The sequence below is a fragment of the Leptonychotes weddellii genome, chromosome 3, assembly GCF_054177405.1.
Source record: "Leptonychotes weddellii isolate Sample4059 chromosome 3, ASM5417740v2, whole genome shotgun sequence".
NCBI lineage: Eukaryota > Metazoa > Chordata > Mammalia > Carnivora > Phocidae > Leptonychotes > Leptonychotes weddellii.
Window position 1 is genome coordinate 42,022,092 of NC_138371.1, and position 10,298 is coordinate 42,032,389.

The window sequence follows — 10,298 nt, forward strand, 5'->3', positions numbered from 1 at the left end:
ATGTGTTTATAACAAATTACCTTGAATACTATTTCGATCTTCAATACTTTCTATTGAAGAAAACTTCTAGTTCAGAAACAGAGAGTATTTGTGTTCATTATTTAAATAGGATTATATTATCTAAATAGGCACTCAATCAATGCTCTTTGTTATTGATAATGATTTCTCATAGATCCTATTAGCACCCTGAGCTACATAAGAATGGATTGTATCTTTCTGTTGGATATTAAATTCATTCATTGATTTTTTCATTATTATACATTTATTTACTATTGTATGGCAGGCATTATGCCAGATTCTAGGGAAACAAGAGAATAATAATGAACCCTTATTTCTCACTGTGTAAGTGAGAGTGAAGCCAAAGGAGAGAGTTTGTTTTAAGAGCGTTTAGGAGAAACAAATAGAGCCAGCTTTTTTTTGTTTTGTTTTTTAATGCTGTTTTCTCCTCATGTTTTAAAATTTCATGTTTATTTCACAACTTTCAGATTTGAAAAAGAAATCTGCATCAGCTTTATGATAGCATTTATGAAGAGTTGAAAGGACACAAGGAAGTTGGTGCTTCACATGTGAGGATATGCAGAGGGGATTAAATACATTTTATGAATTGTACCTCAGCTTTGTAAGTCTAGAATGTTGAGAAGGCTGAGAGAGGGAGTTATTAACATTTGAAAAGCTCAAAATATTTAAGACAAAGTGCCTAGTAGCTCACCATGGGCCACCAGGTTACTAGATGCTCCCTCACCTCCAAATCACTGTCCCCCCAATAACAGAGCATCCTAGAGACCAAACTGGCCATGACATGAATTCACACAATGAATATGGAAAAAGAGCAGACAGGTGATTAATCAGTCATAAGGTAAACTTATCCAGGCAAAAAAGAAATCTCATATATTGCTTCTGCCTCGGAATAGAAACATTTCCTTTAATTCCAGAATGCTTATGATCTTCAGATTTAGAGTTTATGTACATAGGTTAAAAATGGACAGATTCTCCAATCTCTGACTCCATATCCTAATTAATATTGGATCCTTATCCTCCAGGAGATTGTACTCTCAAAGAAGTTGCCAGGTATATATAATAAAGAAATCTATATGGCAAGGAGGGAAGCCAAATAAATAAGTTTTGTAGAAACAAATAAATACTGCCATTCTGATAAATCTCCTTACATTGACATAATTTTTTTTCTTCAGGCAGGTTGAGTACAACTGATTATGTCTATGATAAACTCCATCCATTTCTAGAATTGATTAAGCTACAGAATCATTTATTATTATGATTAGGCGAAAAAGGGGTGATAACAGAGACTGCCATAGTCTCTCTGATGACAGTTTTTTCTTCACCTGTTCTCTCTCTGCACTTTAGGATGGATCATTGCCAAAGTGGCTCATTACATTTGGTAGCTATTATTCTTGATTTCACTCTTCAATTTGTCAAAGTTCTAGATACGCCTTGTTTTCTGTGCACAGGTTTTATGATAGTCATATGTGTCATACTGACATTGTTCTCATTTTATTCATATTTACTCTATGCATGTGGTCTGCATCTCTGCCATAGTGGAGCTGGCTTGAGTTTAGAATACATTTTGTATTTTCCTGCTATTTTTTGGCATGATTTAAAATTGATTATGTTGATTTAAAAGTAGGCATTGGAATAAGTGTTATTTGAGTGACCTGGAATGTAAGTAACTTCCAAATTTCTTTAAGTGGACATTAGGCCAATTCCTGCTTCTGCCTCTATGCAAAGTCTCAACTTGAACAAATCCCCCAAATTCTCTAGGTTTTGGTGGTTTTGCCTATAAAACAGAAGGGCCTAGATTGTCTCTAAGCTAACTTTCAGTAGCAAAAATATATTCTAAATTCTATTACAAGCCACATCATGATGCTGTGGGGCAATAATAAAGTACTGGATAGAAGTATCAGCAGATTACTTGCAGAAATAACAGCTAGAGAACTCTGAACTTCATTAGAGGCATGGATAAAGGGGAAGACACAAAGATCAGTCTGAATATAGATATAAAGAAGGCATAACAACAACAACAACAACAATAACAACTTTTTGTTTCTGTTTTGACTCTTTGGGATAGTTTCTTGGGTAGAGATTTAAACCCCAATAATGGTAGAAATATACCAAAGGTTGAATCTTAGTCCCTATATGTCAAGAATTCTCTCAGTGTTCACCTTTCTGCTGCATGCTCAGTGATCATTCCAGAAAAACCATATTCTGTTTTAAGCCCTAGTGTTAGAAAGAATTCAGTAAGTTCTTGACCTTGCAAAGCTCATGTAAGTATATTTATTGAAAACTTAAAATGTGGTAATTATTGTTATCTCTTGAGGCCAAATTAGAAACTACATCTAAATATTTTATTTAAATTATGAAAAGGAATGAGTATACTGCTAAGTATTGATAGTAGGTATTAAATGTATAGCTATTTGTTTTAAAAATTGAACCACAACAAATAGCTCACTAGAGACTCCTACTGTCAGAAGCAAAATCTCCAAATGTAAGGTCAAAGTCCTTTTTTAAATGAAAATACATCCAGTCATAATCATAGATTAAGTGTGAAGTCAGAGAAGAGAAAAAAAAATATTTACTTAGCTAACAAATTACCTCTTAGGCTTAATTATAGTAATTTGTATACAGAACGTTTGTAGATTTGACTTAGAAGAGACTGCTACATAAACTCAGAAACTGTACAATTCCACTAAAACTTTTATTGGTCTACTTATCCCTAATTGGGAGTGCATTAGTGAAATATATAACATTCCTAGTATTAATTCTGTCCTCTAGATAGTGCCGGTCGCTAAGATTGAATGAGGTCATCAGTGTTTGATGTTTATCTTGTGGAGAAAGGAACGTGAATAGGCACTGGTTTCTTTAAAGAAAGTGTAGTGTTTACTTCTCTATTAGTGTCATTATGAGATGTGAATTACAACTGAGGGGAACAGAAGAAAGAAATAATATATTAGTGCTTGGCTTTATGTTTTCAAGAGAATGGTTACCAAAATGTGCTTCTAGAATAAAAAATCCTTCAATTGGTCACTTTATATTTAGAAAAATCTTTACCAACTTTTTTTTGCCACTAATGCTTTGACTCAAGCTCGATTAAAACGTATTTGTTTCATTTTTAGGGGGAATGAAGAACAAAATAAATATAGCCAACCACATGAAGCAGGACCTTCCTACAAAACAGCCCTTTCATGACTCTACCTCTCTTGCCAGACCTTGCTTCATTTCTATTTTTTTTACAGAAATAATCATTGAAAAGGAAGTTATTCATTACAGTCTTAAATTTATTTCCTATAATTCTCTATTAAGTTTCACCCCTCCTAGGGTCTGAGCACGATCTTGTCAAGGTTACCAATGACCTCCATGTTGTTAAATCTAGCTGTCAATTCTCAGTCCCATTTAACAAACTTTCAGGGTTTCATGTTTGCTTCCTTTTTCTCTAGCTCACTGGCCAAATTTGCTGGTTCTTCTTCTTTCCCTAATCTCTAAATTTTGGATTGCTTCAGAGCTTAGTCCTTAGAACTCTTCTCTAATTTTTATCCACTACTTTTGTGAATACCTATAAATCCATGGCTTTAAATACCCAGTGTATACTGATGACTCCCAAACTTACAGCTCTAGCCAAAACCTTTCCCCTGAACTCCAGAATTATATATATCAAACAGTCAACTGGACAACTCTACTTAGATGTTGTCTAAGTACAGGAGGACAGGCACAAAATCAGAGCTACCTCCAACTCGATATGTCAAAAACCAAGCTTCTAGAATAACACACTCCCCAAATTTGCTTGTATCCCAGGCTTCCTCACAGTAGTAAATGACAACTCTATCTTCAGTTTGCTCAGAATAAAGACCCTGTAATCATTTTATTCCTTTCTTTGATATGCCACATCTGATGTATTATCATATCTTATTAGCTCTGCCTTCAAAATCTATCCAGAGTTTACTACCTCTTACCATTTCCATTGTTATTACTTCGCCTAAGTAATGATCACATCTTGCCTTGATAATGGCAATGTCCTATTAACTAACCTGTCACTCTGATTTTATGCCTGTCCTCTAAAGTATATTTTCAACTCAGAAATCAGAGTGAGACTTTAATAATGTCAATTCATGTTACTCCTTTCTTCAAAACCCTCCAAAGTCATCCAATCTGTCAGATAAGAGACATAGTTCTTACAAGGACCAATAATGCCTTCCTACCTCTTTGATTTGATCTCTTACAAATTTGCCGCTTTCTTACTTCACTGCATGTATATGGGTCTTCCTGCTGCTTCTTGAATAAGCCAGGTGAGCTTCCGCCTTTGCATTCCTTATTTCATTTTGTATTTGCTATTCCATCTGCCTGAAATGCTCTTCTTCCAGATAAGCAATAATTCGTTTCAAAACAATTTCTTCAATTCATTTTCAAATATCATCCCTCAGTGAGTCCTTCCCTGGTCATTGTATCTAAAGTTGCAATCTCTTCCACAGCCACCACAGTCTTTAGGTTGTTTTTCTGCTTTGTCTCTTTAATTGCTTTCGAATATGTGGAAATATATATAAACAGATCTTGTTTATTGTCTGTTCCCACTTCTAGGATATAACTGCAATGAGAGCTTTTATTTATTTGTATTTTTTCCATAACTTTATCTCCAGGGCCTAGAAAAGAGCCCAGTATCTTGTATTCTCAATAGATGTTTAATGAATGAATGAATGAATGTAAAGTAGATGCTGCTACTGTTCACATTATAAATGAAGCATACTAATACACTCATTTACTTATAGTTTTTTTGGTCAGTCTGCTCTAGCAGGTAAGAGTCATGAGTGCAGAAAATGTGTCTTCTAGGCTAAGGACAGTGCCTCTTATAAAGTGGCCTTCACTTCAAAGAACCAGGGACAGAGACTCCTTTAAATTTCGATATATCATTAGAAAATGCAAATATGCACAACCATTGGGATATAGTTTTCAGAGAATTTGTCGACACTCTGAAACCCCTGCTTAATGTTCATACTGGCATATAGAGTAAAAACATACAATTCCTACTCAGTGAATATCTTTTGCTGAATCCTAAGGGTCTGGTATCACCTTTGAGAACCTGAAAATAAAATCTTCATAATGACTTATAACTGAGTACAGGGTAAAAATAAATATTAGTGCATTTGTGAGACATGGAAATCCTTCTTTTCAGAAACATAGAGATAAGACTATTATTTTTGCCTTATGTGAATACTAAAACCATTGTACTAGTCTTTCTTTTTATTATGGTGGCTCAATAAAACTTTCTTCTAATATATTAAGATTTATCTCTGTCCTTCCTTTTACCTAATAAATATAATTGAGTTTATAGATATATAATTTATAATTGAATTTATAGATATATCCACTTGAAAATATTATTGCTTATGAGATACAAATTGAGAAATATTTTGTAATTTTTAGCAGTAATTAAAATTTTTGCCATTATCATTTGGACTAGAAAAATGGCAATTACAAACTTAGCAAATTAAAATAGCTCAATAAAAAATGCATGTGAAATATGTAAACTGGATTAGATTTATTTTATAATGGCCAGAATTTCACAGGATAAAAATAACTTAAATGTAAAAGAAGTGGTAAAAATTAGATTTTAGATAGTTTCATATAATTTTTACCGACACATGAGATTTGGTCAATTAAGATAGTAAAATTTCCCTCCCCGAACTATATTTACTATCTGCTTAGTTTAAACTTATGGAAAGTATGCATGACAAAAATACTGTTTCTAGATCCCACTGCAGACATCTTAGTAAAAGGGGATTCTTGGTTAACTATGACCACTGGAGTTATTAATTCTGCTATCCCTACCCTCACTAGCACTCATTATCGACAATAACTCTTTCCTGGCATGGCACTGTGTTAGGCACTTTACATAACTGAGGCTCAGTTACTTTTAGAAACTTGTTCAAATTTATATAGCTGGGATGAGCTCAGTTGAGATGTGGGAGCTGATGTCCCTACCTCTCTGTTTTATTGCCCAAACCTCCAGATAATCTCCAGAGATACTTTTATTTTTTTCTCCTTAGGGGATCTTGTTGTAAAGGATTTCGTCTTCTAAATGGCTTTCCTTAAATAAGGATTTCCCACATGTGGCATTAATCAAATGTACACAAGAACCAATCAGAGACCCTGATGAGCATGAGCTAGAGTATTGATACGATGTCCTATGGTACAATCCAAAAGATTCAGTATTTTGATCATTTTATGCAGTATTTTTCAGTATAAGAATATGATTCTCCTTGGGCTTTCAAAATAATAGAGCTTGAGAGTCCCTACCACTTTCATGGCCCTCTAAATATCTATTAATCTCTGGATGGCAACAAACTACGACAAATGCTAACATGAATCAGTGTTGCTTTTTGTGCTCTGAATTTGGAGCCTGTGGGGCAAGATCGCCCATTGAGTTGCTCCCATGCTTAGCCCTCAAATCCTTTGTTCATTCAGTAAATATTTCTGTGCTTGCCATGTGCCAGGCCCTGGGCTAATACTGGGAATGTAATAAGCACATCAGACCCCTGCTATCAGGATACTACGTCTCAAATCAAGTAATAACAGAAAATGTACAATTACATACTATCGCACATTATAAAGGAAAGGTCTCAAGACGATAAACAATTGATATCTGCCCTAGTCTGCTGGGACAGTGAACTCTTCCCTAAACAAAGATATATTTAGGATAAGCTCACTGAGACTGTGAGGCAGTCCAGGGTAGAAACCGGCAGGCTCATGTTTTGAGGCTGATGAGGACACTGACATCTGAAGAAGTGAAAGAAGAGCTAAAATTTAGAAGACAAAGAGAAAAGTGGCACACAATAAAATGAGAGAAAAAGGAAACTTTACAGGTCAGTGTAAGATTATTGGAATTTAGACCCAAAGCAATGCAAACACACAAAATGGTTTTAAGTAGATGAACAACCTGATCATATTTGCATTTTTTTAAACCATCATTTACTTATCCTTGAAAATGTGTTTTTCCACCAAGTATCTAAAAAGAATTTGACCGAAATGATTTGATTCGAACAACCCCGTCATATTAGAGTAAAGGAGGGTATTGGTTAAAGCAGATCATTCCTGTCATTACTGGTTCAAAATGAATCTTAATTTTTAACATTCTAGAACAATGTGAATAAATGTGCCCTTGTAAATTTGCATAATTATAAGTACATTGCAAGTGTCATGAAAGAATTTCTAATTTAAGTACAATGCCATCTATGTTTGGTACTGCATTTCTGAGTGGGATGCTTTTGCACATTTCTCATCATGAATTTCAGAGCCTTGGTTTGGGATCTTGTGCTCACATATTTTTCTAGTCATGTTATGCCAACACTGAAAGTTTTAACTCATCAGGAAAACATGTACTGTTGGAGGGGCATAGAGGCATGGATGGGCATGAATATACCACGACCCAATGACTAACTTTTTCTTCTTTAAAGAAGTCCTTGCTGAACACTGAAAAATGTTATCAATGGAGTGAGACCAAAAAAGAGCAGCTCTCCCTTTTATTCTTTCTCTTCATACTCCATTTCCTCTGCATTCAGAAGGAAAAGGGAAAACAGAATTCCATTGAAAAAACATAATCTCATTCTGAAACACTTTGTGTGGGCTAAATTTGTGAAAACTATTACCAATAGCTGGGAATGCTTAATAGTGGGCTATCACCAGTCTGTTGAATTAATTCATTACGAAGTTTAAGGTTCTATTAACTTTCCGTAGAAAAAGGAGGCTTAAAGAAATCATTGGTTGGTGCATAATCCAAAAGAGGAAAGGCTGTAGGGCCAATGCTCACCATTTGTGACTACCTACTGACAAACTGTGTACCTAACAGAAAGCTGAGTGTCAATGGTCTCCAGGTGAAAACAGTCACAGGTACATCCAGACCCTGTAAGTTCTTGGCCCTTAAATGCACATAAGAATCACCTGCGGGAAGGTTTAAAACCATCTAATACAGAGCCTCTTGTTGGCCAATAAATCAGCTTCTGTGGGTTGGTCCTTGACCATAAGTATCTTTTAAAATCTCCGGAGGCCTCAGAAATACAGTCAGATTTAAGAATCACTGGTCCCGACAAAGGATCCTTTATTTTAGTTGAATTTTTCTTTACCTTCATCACCTCTTTTCCAATCGTTCCATTTTCTCTAGTCACATTATTTTCTTCAAAGCCAAACTTTACAGAAATTTTAAACAAGAAAACAAAGGAGCGAACAATTCAGTTTACTGAGTTCTATTGCTTGCAATTCTTGATTTCACCCTTTGTATTCAGACCCGCTGTCACTAGCTTTGCCCAGGCCTTAGTCACTTCACCCTGGATTACTGTAACCATCATTTTGTCTCCTTCTTTCTGTTATGAATCAATATTTCATATTCCTATTTGACTATATTCAAGTACACCTTTAACTCTACTGTTGTACTACTCAAGAACCAGCATTGATTCTAATCTGTCTACTGCCACAGCTTCCATGCTTTCAAAACCTGGTTTTACACACTTTAACCCTTCACTATTGCTCTAGTATCAGATTCCTAGCTCCAGCATCCTGCTTATTCTCATCGTGGAGGATTTTCTTTTGTGTTTTCATTTCCTTGTTACCTGGACAGGTCTATCATCCCCATTTGTTTTTTTTCCTTAAGCCTGATGGCAAATCCCGTATTGTCCATTAAGCTGCTTTACTGCAGCCCACATGGATTGTCCCCTTTTCTGAACTGCTATTTCTATATACTACATTATGAGGATTAGAGTTCCATTATTTTCTAACAGTTTTTCTAAGTATTATATCCTTCAACAATTATTTAATATTTTTGACAGCAGAAACTAAGTTGTGTATTTTTTGTCATGTCCTCTATAGCATCTCTGGACTCCAAAACTCACAGTGAATGCTCTGTAAATACTTAATGGTAATAAACATAATCCTGCCCTGTTGTCACTCATCTCCCTTATTCATGTAACTTTTCAGGGGTGGAGGCATGACATTGTAATTAGGGATCCTTCTGTGTTTGTATCATTCTCTGCTTCTGTGACTGCTTTTACCACACTACATTTTAATGGTCTATTTGCCCACTTGCTGTAATCACTGTATCGTATCCTTCTTGTGGGCAGCAGCCAAGTCTTATTTGTTCTTTAGCACTTTGAAGAGTTGCTCTTCTCCTTAGTGCCCTAGGCTGGTTCATGTACTCCTTGTAACTCCTTTATCATCTTGTACATCTTCTATCACAACACTTTATCATAAATACCAGCTTAGTATCTGTATAAACCAATCCAGTGTAACCCAATGGTTCTCAACCAAGAGTAATTTTGACTCCTGGAGGACATTTGGCAATGTCTGGAGACATTCTTGGTTGTCATAAGTGAGGAGCTATTGGCATGTAGTAGGTAGAGACCAGGGATGCTGCTAAACATCCTTTAATACACAGGACAGAGCCTTCCCCACCAACAAAGAATTTTCTGGCCCCAAATGTCAGCAGTGACAAGGTTCAGAAGCCCTGACGTAACCTTGGCGTTACAAGCACTATGTTCACGGATGTATTGCTCAGCACGATTACTGCCAGTAACAGTTATGCAAGAACACTTGTATAATTGAAAGATGAAGCCTAAGCAAGTCAATTAGTCCTGAAAAATAACACACCATGCCTATTTCATCCCTCCATCCCTCCATCCATCTATCCGTTCATTGATTCAGAGGTATTTATGATCATCCCCTATGTGTCAGGCATGGCACCATGTAATAGGTACACACGGGAGACAAGGGGCACTCAAGGTTCTTGTATATAGTAATAACTGCAGATAAACACAAAGGCAATTTTGCAATATTGTATGTACCCTGATAATAGAGGTACTGTGTTGTATGAAGACCAGAGCCAAAGAAGGTCATCTAATCCAAATTTAAGGGTCAAGAAAAGCTATTTTCTAGCCAAGATTTGCAGAATGAGTAAGAGTTAACAGGAAGGAAAGGTAGAGAAAAAAAAAAAAAAACAACACAAAAATGGCCAGAGGCTAAACACAACATTCCATACTTCCAGAATTATGAGCAATTAGGAATGGCTGAAGCACAGAGTGCAACAGGTCCCCAAAAGTGATGAGTCTAGAATAATAAATATGAGTCACGTTAAGAAGTTTGAAGGCTTTGACATTTTTGAAGAGTACTGGTAAGTATTTTATAAAATGCTCCTAAATACCTAAATTGGTATTTATCTGATGTTTTTCTTGTAATTAGATTGAGGTTGTAGGGTGGAAGGAAGGAAGGAAGGAAGGAAGGAAGGAAGGAAGGAAGGAAGGAAGGAAGGA

At 35.7% G+C, this 10,298-nt stretch overlaps 1 protein-coding gene and 1 long non-coding RNA gene across 2 annotated transcripts in view; one reads left to right on the top strand and one right to left on the bottom strand.

The window, feature by feature from the left end:
• The window catches only part of LOC145720501 (uncharacterized), a 132,109-nt gene that overhangs the window by 57,886 nt on the left and 63,925 nt on the right, over positions 1-10,298 (bottom strand). The window lies entirely within an intron of this gene.
• Positions 1-10,298, top strand: part of TFPI (tissue factor pathway inhibitor) — a 547,151-nt gene that overhangs the window by 20,525 nt on the left and 516,328 nt on the right. The gene's annotated exons all lie outside the window — the stretch shown is intronic.